General features: G+C 46.7%; 2 non-coding genes across 2 annotated transcripts; one reads left to right on the plus strand and one right to left on the minus strand.

Annotated features, from left to right (window-relative positions):
* Window positions 1-2,025: 2,025 nt before the first annotated feature.
* On the minus strand, window positions 2,026-2,097 carry trnag-ucc (transfer RNA glycine (anticodon UCC)). The gene has a single exon. It is a non-coding gene; the product is annotated as a tRNA-Gly (tRNA).
* Window positions 2,098-7,816: 5,719 nt separating this feature from the next.
* trnas-gcu (transfer RNA serine (anticodon GCU)) lies at window positions 7,817-7,898 on the plus strand. The gene has a single exon. It is a non-coding gene; the product is annotated as a tRNA-Ser (tRNA).
* The last annotated feature ends 1,670 nt before the right edge of the window (window positions 7,899-9,568 follow it).

A 9,568-nucleotide genomic window follows, 5' to 3' on the forward strand; every position in this document is an offset into this window, starting at 1 on the left:
CTTTTGGGATCTGCTTCAGGATCCGCTACTGCTCCTATTCGAGGGAAGCTATAAGACAGAATTGCTGCCTGACTCCTTAAGAGAAGGCACTATCTCTCTCTTGTTTAAGAAAGGAGCAAAGAATGACATAAAGAACTGGAGACCCCTCAGCCTGTTAGGCGTGGACACTAAGATCCTGTCCAAAGCCCTTTTCCTGCGCCTACAAAATGTAGTGGCCTCACTGGTAGGGAAAGAACAGACTTGTGGGATAGCAGGACGCCTGATGAGCGACAACCTGGCCTTGTTGAGGGATGTCTGTCTGTACTCAGAGGATCGCTCCCTCCCTCTGTGCATTTTAGGTGTAGACCTAGAAAAGGCCTTTGACCGCCTAAACCGGCAGTACTTAACATTGGTACTTGAGCACATGAATTTTTGCCCCATCATGAGAAAGTGGATTAACCTGCTGTACACAGGTAGCAACAGCAGAGTAATGGTTAATGGCAATAGATCACGCCCCTTTGAAGTCTGTTCAGAGGTGAGGCAGGCCTGCCCATTATCCCCCTTGTTATTCGTTTTGGCTATGGAGCCCTTAGCCTGTGCCTTGCGCCAGGATCAGGCCATTAATGGGATACCAGTGCCTGGAAGTGGGGGAGGAGAGGTAAAGACCTCTATACATGGATGACCCTGCTCCTCTCTGACAATGCCTCAATTAGCAGAGCTCTGCAGTGCTGTGATCGTTTCTCTTTGGCTTCATCCGCAAAAATTAACAAATCTAAGAGTGAGATTTTTTATCAGAACTGGAGGGAGCCAAAAGAAGGACATGATCTCAGGCTGCAAGAGAAGAGAATTAATTTACAGGTGCCATTCCCCGGCATTGTGGCCATTGTCGGTGCTCACACGCGATAAGATAAGGCGGAGGAGAGTGGGGCATGCCCAGCGGCAGACATTCAAGGAGGGGGCAGTGCGAGGTGAGGTGAGGTGAGGTGCGACACCCCGGAGCCCTGACGCAGCTAATGCGGAGCACTTGTTGGACTGGCATCGAAAGGACGTGTGCGCACGGAGCGAGCCTTCCCTGCGGCGGAGCGCGGGAACTTTCTCCCCCCCTCCCGCTGCAGGAGTTGTGTGCGCTGCAGCGGTGCCGAGAGAAAAGCACAGAAGGCAGCAGGCTCTGGAGAGCAGGTAAGAGACGGAGCCTTGTGGGCAGGCGAGCAGGCCCGTTTTTTGGAAATTGCTGAAAAGGTTTGTTCGGTGTGTGGCAGGCGCACGTCGCGAGCTTGCGTGGCGATCTGCCGGTCTGGAGTTATGCAAATGAGGCCGAATTGCATCCCGGGACATGCTGCGAATGCGCAACGGTGACTGCAGATGTGTAGGAAACGGTGCGCTCGTTTTCTTGTTTTGCCCACACTTTTGAGTGTTAGTGTGGCGTGTGAGTGTGCGAAAGAGTGGGCCCAGCAGGAGGCGGTGGCGTGCAGGGCGAGGAGGTGGCCTAGGCTGCGCAATTTGTGCTGTGGGTGCGGGCCTCTTGCAACTTGGTTTATTTGGTTTATTTATGGTTCGCATAAATAAAACCGGAAAAGAGGAAATTATTCTGCTTCCTGTGCGTGCAGTAGTTACAAAGTTGAACGTCTTTACACGATCTGCTGCAGTTTTCAGTGGGCGGGCTTTGTCAGATGGCTTGGAAAAACGCACTGTGTTTCGGCTCGGGAAACATCATGAGCAGTGTCCTGCATGTTTTCTGTGTATAGCTGTCTTTTAACGCATACAGAATTCATTCGAAATCATTGATTTCTCCAATTAACAAGGGTCCCTTTTTGAACCTGCCAGAAGCATTCTTTCAATGTAACAGATTTACTCCGGGGAAAGGCAGCATGACATTGAGAGTAGCTCAAGCTTTCAGCACCCGTATCGGACTGCGTGTATGCAGACACCGCTCAGAATCCCCTGTAAGATTCTCCTTCAATTCCGTTTTGCATTCCGTTTTTCAAAAGGCTGCGCTTTGCTAGTCACAATCCAAGGCTCATGACAGCATTTGAAACCAATCGCCACTGCGTTGGCCAGGAATCGAACCCGGGTCAACTGTTTGGAAGGCAGCCATGCTCACCACTATACCACCAACGCACGCCCACAGGTGCCCTGCAGGACACCACCAGAGAATGCTCACGATTTCGGAAGCTGTCTCCGGGACGTGCTGATTCCACACATCCTGAATAAATCATGATATTGTTAGTTGCTGTAGCTAGACGTTCAAATGAGTTTCATGGCCAGATGGACTGTATCCTCCAGCGGTATAGTATTGCAGTGAGACAGCACGATGCCTGCAAGACTATGTCACGCTAAACGCCACAGATTGTGTTTGTGTTGGACAGTTGGACCCTACAGTTGGACCCTCGTCGACAACCTGAATAGCTTATTCAGAAGCAGTGCTGGACCGGGAACGAACCAGCTTCTTCCCAGGCACAAGAGTGACTTGTGAGGACTCGCGGTCACACTCTGTGCATAGAGACTTTCTACCAGCCAGCCGGACTGCTGGTAGATCCCCTCGGAGCAACGACTGCCCTGCGCGCCGCAGTCAGATTCCTCCGCCCGTCCTACTCCGAGCTGCACCTTGACTGGTTGGCCGGTAGCCAGAGGACGCCGGGACAACGCCCATTGGACAACCGCTGGAACAGAGGCTGCAACAGAGCCTGTCAGCTGGTTTGGTGTTCGTGCCGGGAAATTCCAAATCCATACACAGTGGATAAGTAAACCCCATGTTCTACATTGCGTCTCGAGAATTTAATTGTACCTCAACACAAGTTGTTATCAATTTAATTCATGAGTAATGTATTTACTTCCGAGTTTAGAGTAACAGTGGGTAATAACACTGATTAGCGATTTGGTAACCGAACGATATATATTGACATATATTCTCTGTTGTGTATCTCTTTGTGTTTGCATCTCTTCGGGATTATATACCTTGTATATTGATAACCCTCAAAGTAAGGTCTGCCACTCGTATCCAGGCAGACTAGTATATGTTTGGTGCACAATTTATATTAATAAATGTATCTAGTGTATTGAACCCCTGTGTGTGCGTTGTTAGTTGTTCTGACGATTGATTTTCTAAAAGCCCCAACGAACAACCTTGTGATTACTGCTACAATTAATAATTGTCTCAGTAAACCCATCAAACCATTACATTTAATGGCGTCCCTGGGTGGGCGAGTTTAGAATGAAATGAGAATCAGTCGCACAGAATAACTGAAGTTCAGCACAGCACCGCGGCTTCTATACGCGAATACCGGGTATGCTGATAACTGCGTAAAGAAATCCCCCTGTTTTCTAGCGTTTAGTGTAACATGTGCTGATTGGAAATCCATCTGCTTGGGTGTCTAGATTCCATACTGTATTTTGGAAAAAGAAAAAAAAAAGTAATACTCTTAAAGTTTCTCTGACGTAATGACAATGGCTGCTAAAATGTCTGAAGTGGAGTCGCTTATAAGTACTATTTCTAGCGACGACAATCCTGGTTACTGGAGTGGTATCGAAAAGTTGAACTTTGATGATATTGAGAAGCTGCAAGTAGATTTAGTAGCTAAGGTAGCGAACCAGCTTAACACAGGAGTGTCTGTGAACGCAGTTCTGGTCCTATCGAGTTTCACCTTAAATCTAGCTAAACAGCTGGAACTGTCTTTGTCCGAGCTGACAAAGTTTCAAAAGCTTCAGGGAACGCTAGAAAGATATAAGGTGGAGCGAGTCGAGTTGTTGGATATAATCAGAGAAAAGAGAGTGAAAAATGAGGAAAGTGAAGACTGACTCAGGGAAGTTTTAGGTAAATTAGATGACTTGTCTGCTAGAGAAACTGCGGCTGAGGTAGCTAGGAGAGACCTGGAAGGGAGCTCGAAAGAAAAAGAAAAAGAAATTGAGAGTTTAAATGAGCTCAGCCAGGAAAGGCAAAAGGAGTCAGATGCTGCCGTACTGGAAGCAAAATAGACTAGATCCCACTTGCATGCCAGCCCACCTAGCAGCCCGGAGCGCTCACCCAGCGCGCCGGGAGGAGGTTTCTCCCGGCCAGGGTCTGTGGTCGGATCGGCATGGGGGAGATCGCTGAGTCCTGCGCGAAACGCAAGGGCGAGTCAGTTCAGGCATAGACCCCCTGCTCCTGATCACGGCCGTCTCCCTGCCCGCGGAGAAACCGTAAAAATTAACCTCCACTCCCTGAGGCAGTTAGCCAAAGATGTAGAAAGGTTTGACCCGTCAGTGTCAGGGAATAATGTGGAGACCTACATCGATGAGCTGAGATATACTTTGCAGTTTATGCCCGAAGCGTCCGAACAGGAAAAGTCTATGTAAGTAAGGAAAACTACCAGCCGAGCGGTCCACGAGTGGATGTCTAGACAAGGACCGGAAGTCTGTAATAGCTTTGAGGAGCTGTGTCAGGCAATGATCGGAGAATTTTCGGCTTTTATCGATCCCATAGCTGCCGTGGCTGCTGTGCACCATATTAAGCACGAAAAAGCTGAAGCCCCTCGCGACTATTATCAGAGGCTTAGGCGCACTTATTTTGCAGGGCGGAATGAAGAGGGTTGCGAAGAGAACGTGAATTTCAAAGGTTTATTCATTGCTAATCTGCATCCCTCAGTCAGGAAAATGATTGTGATGCACACACAGCGATGAAAATGGCTGACATTAGAAGGTTGGCTCAAAAAGCCTGGGGAGCTGAAGTCTCTGCTTCCTCAGAGCGAAAACCTGCTAAAACGGCCGTGTTCCCCACTAAAGCCAGCAGGGTTGACGACTCGCCTCAGCTCGAGGCAGCTGAGGTTCCTGAGCTCGCTAAGCCCCGGCACAAAATAGGCAGGCAGGACCGCACTAAGCGTCAGAGCCGCCGTGAGCGCTACGGGGAAGGCAAGGGCTCAGGCAGAGCCTATCATAAGACTGGACGAAGGGAGTCGACTGCAGCCCGCCTGGCCAGGCTTGAACAAGCCCTGCCTGAGAGATCAGGACAGGGTAAACCTTCCGCACCGAATGCCAGAAGTGTGAATGAGCTTAGGGGGACCACGCCCCTTCTCACTGGAGGAGGCGGGGATCCGTCCCAAGCCCCTCCCTCAGTCTATCTGATTGGGTGGGAGGGTTCCTGCCTGGAAGAAGGCTGTGACTCTGAGTTGGGCGCTGACCCCGCCCCTAAAGTCAAAGAAAAGGCAGGCTTCCAACAATTCTTAGGGAATCTCAGCCAGAAAGGCAAAGCAAGGCGTATTTATATCAAGGTTTCTCTTGAAAACGTCTTAGATAGAGAAGCACTGATTGACACTGGGGCTGAAATTAGTTTGATGTCAGCCGATCTACTCAGCGAGCTCAAACGATTAGCGAAAGGAAAAGGCATCAGACTTAAGGTAGAACCGTGTAAGATAGATATTTCCAGCTATACCCAGGATCATGCCAGGATCCTCTAGGTTAAAAACAGAGCCACTACTCATTGGCCAAGACCTGCTTGACAGGCTGGAGCCTCTGGTGGACTGCCAGCGTGGAAAATTGTGGGCTCAGGTCAAAAACCCTAAGCCTGTTGCACAGCAAAAAGGGGGATTCAGTGGTTATGCTGTGATCACACAGTGCCCACTGAACACTATAGCTGAGTTGGAGGTTCCTCCTGGTTCCTCTGGACGAGAATAAATGTCTCTTCTTGCTTTCCAAAACTACAGGGAAGTCCTGCCCAGGCCAGCACTCCCACGGTCTCCCAACTACAGGAGCAGTGCTCCGAGCAGCTGCTTGACCCGCCAGGTAAAGCACACCCCCTTTTCATCCCTGAAGAAGAGTGGATCTCCCTGTCCGGTAATGAATGGGAGTCCTTTCTGTGCACCCTGGTACCTCAGGGGGTCCAGGACTACCACCCCATGGTGGTGGGAGGGGGTCCAGGTGGCAGAAGTGCAGGTTGATGATGTAATTCTTAGCCTCAGCTCTGAGAAGTCCATAATCAGTGAAGGTCTGTTCGAGGACCTGTCGCGAAGCTGTCAGGTGACCCTGGTGACGCAGTCACAGGTTCTGTGGTGGGCACCCCCACCTCATAGGTCCATTTGGAGCAAAGGAAGCTGTGTAGCTTCCATCTCCATCGGAAAAAGGAAGTTTGCTCACTACTTCCAGGTAGCACCTCAGCTGACCCATTCGGTCTGCATTGGTGCAGACCTATTGGTTCGACTGGGCGCCCAGCTGGACACAGTAAACAGTGTGCTGTGGAAACGGGTGGACCCAGATGCCCACTCTCTAAGCGGTGACCCCGAGAACATTCGGTCAGGTCAGACGATTCCTCAGGCCTGCCAGGTAGTAAACGAATCGGACCTGATCGTTCCTGCGTCAACAGCAGGGTTTCCAGTACGCCTTGTCCTAAAGAAGGGACAGAGAATGGACGCTGAGATGGTTTTCTTCCAACCATCAGCTCAGTTTATCAGACTGAACCTAGCAGTCTGTTGTACCCCCAGACTGGAACGGAATGGCCGAGCCACCTGCCTGTTGGTGCAGAACATAGCAAAACAAGATGTCAAAATCCCTGCTCGCACTGACATGGGACTGGAATTGACAATAGTTTCTATGATTTCGAACTGGCCATCCCAGTACTGGGGCAGCTCCCTGGTCCCTTGGCTTCATAAAAGCGCCACTGTAATAAAGAAATTAAATCCAAAATCAAGAGGGCAGTTGCCTACTGAAATACAAGAAGTCATCAATTTTAACCTAGCAACACATTAAAGGCTGCATCTATACAAGTACGATTCTAGAAATGCTCACCAGATTACGTTTTAAGAAGGAACTGCGCTTCAGGTTCTGCCGAGATCTTAACTCGGATGGCAGGATTCAGAGTCCGGAGTGCGGACTGATTGCGCACGGAGGGTCCATATACTGTGGATCCCTCAGTGATCTTCCGCGTGTTCAAACAGCCAGCGTGTGACTCCCCTGTCCCCGTGACCTCATTGCTCTGCTCTCTCCTCTGTGCAGCCGAGCCCGATTCACGGTAAAGTGAAAAAAAATATGCCCTCAACGTGAGATTTACTCTGGAGCGAGGATAGATGTTACCTTTTTATCATTGAACAGGATGTATGTGATGTGGCGACTAGGTTCAATTTTGTATCCTCTTTAAAAGATTAAGGACTGGGGTGAGCGTGATTTACCACCCTTTCAGCTAAGAACCCGACGTGTGCACCGTTTAAGCTGCATAGACTCGGTCGTTTAACTCTTCTCCATTAGCAGGGTTAAGGTTAAAGAAAAAAAACATTGCTGACTTCTTTTTTTTTGCCAGCTGCTAGCGCTGATTAGCAAGGTTTGTATTTCATGTTTTGCAAGTTGCATCCATTTTAAGAAAAACAAGTCGTGTTAAAGACAGGAAATGAATACTTGCATTTAATTAAGTCTAGCCGTAGGTGGTTATCCACTGGGATTCAGACCCAGGGCCTCCTGTTTACTAGACAGGCGCTTTAACCAACTAAGCCACAGCGCCCCGGGAGTGCTGTCCTTTTGCAGCCACTTGGACACACCACTCAGACACATCTGCATTGGGTGTGTGCTCCGCCTGCTCGCTGAGCAAGTTGCCACCTTTACATACAATAGCAACATCGACACCAAGAGAAAGGATGACAAATGGCTTTTATCTGGAACTTTTCATGTCCAAGGAGCTCAATGTGCTTTCTGTGTACAACAGGGCCACTGAACTCCACGCTGGCCACTGAACCACAGCAGTGGCTTGCTGGCTTGACATCTCCCAAGGAAAATGTTGAAATCGCATGTGGAACAGGAAAATGACCCTCGAGTACGAGGGAAAAAAAAGAAAAAGATCATCTGGAGCGCGCCAACCCAGTTGAGACAGCCCAGTTTTGTTAATGAGGTGGCCGAGTGGTTAAGGCGATGGATTGCTAATCCATTGTGCTTTGCACGCATGGGTTCAAATCCCATCCTCGTCTGTTTCCATTCTGTTTTTGATCCCTATTGCTCAATGCACAGTGAAAGCATTGCATACATGTGTCTGACAATGAGAAATGGGCCCCTGAGACAGTCATTTGCCTGTTTCACAAATGATCGTATTTTACTAGAGATTCTGTTTGGGATTCAGATGTGCATTCGGACAGCAATCCCTTTCAAGAAATGATACGTTCTGGATGAGGTCAAAGGTGCATCATTTGGACACTTTGTGGGCTTGAAATACAAAGAAAATCATGTTCTATGGTACAAGATAAATACAAAACTTAAGCTTTTATTATAATTAGATTTGTTTATAAAGCATAAGCAATCATTTATTACATTAATATATGTAAAAATAACATTTTAGCATCATACGTTTAGTATATTTAGTCCCTAATGCTGAAAGAAATGATCATAGAACATGACTTCTAACCTTACCTGCGGTGTTTTTGATCCCTATTGCTCAATGCACAGTGAAAGCATTGCATACATGTGTCTGACAATGAGAAATGGGCCCCTGAGACAGTCATTTGCCTGTTTCACAAATGATCGTATTTTACTAGAGATTCTGTTTGGGATTCAGATGTGCATTCGGACAGCAATCCCTTTCAAGAAATGATACATTCTGGATGAGGTCAAAGGTGCTGGAACACTGTATTTAGGATGTGTTTGCAGTTATTCTGTGTTTCTAGCTTCAACCCAGTGATATATATATATATGCTCACTGCTTTTTTGGTACATGCCCAGGACAATAATCATTATGAGGATTTATTTCCATATGTGCTAGAGGTAGTGTTGTGAAATTCTTCAACACACTGGATCGCAGGTTTAAACCTGCACTCTTACTCCTTAAATACCAACAAATGCAGATATGTAGCAATCATATTGTAGCTGACACTCATTTGCCTGTTTCACAAATGATCATATTTTACTAGAGATTCTGTTTGGGATACGGATGTGCATTCTGACAACAATCTCTTTCAAAAAATGATTTTACCTTATCGCAGCTTTGCCCCTCTTGCCTCTTTGGAAAATATCTCCATCTTGTGGTCGTTGTTGGTAATGTCTAGACAATATCTCCATCTTGTGGTCGTTTTTGGTAATGTCTAGACAATATCTCCATCATGTGGTCGTTGTTGGTAATGTCTTCTTATGCCCTTTTTTTATTTCAATTCTTTATTAGTTGATTTTAGAATCTCTACAATAGAGCTGAAAATATCAGTTTTGTAGCAGACAATATGACATTAGTTATAGCCCAATTAAGACTTTATTACCCTGTTTTTAACATAACAAATTAAAATTGATTAAAACTAAGTTTGGAACACCAGGGAACATAAAAAATGATTTTTAGGAAAACCATGAGGTTCTCTGTGTCCGATGCCTGCAAGGGGAGAAAGCTAGAATCCTTTGCTTTTTCAAAATTTGAAAATAAACATCATATAACAACAGCTTTCATTCCTAGGAGTGAAAAATAACCATTTTTGAAGACATATTAGTTTCTAAAACACTACAATAAAGTTAAAAACATCCGTTTTATATTACTTTTAGTATTTTTAGTGAAATTAGTCATTTATTGCACTATTTTTAATATAATCTCTAATTAAAAGTGAATAGAATTAAGTTTGGAGCAACAAGGAACACAAAAAAAAAAGATTTTAAGGAAAAAAATGAT

The sequence above is a fragment of the Lepisosteus platostomus genome, unplaced genomic scaffold (assembly GCF_059453375.1).
Source record: "Lepisosteus platostomus isolate fLepPlt1 unplaced genomic scaffold, fLepPlt1.hap1 Scaffold_115_H1, whole genome shotgun sequence".
In the NCBI taxonomy this organism is placed as follows: domain Eukaryota; kingdom Metazoa; phylum Chordata; class Actinopteri; order Semionotiformes; family Lepisosteidae; genus Lepisosteus; species Lepisosteus platostomus.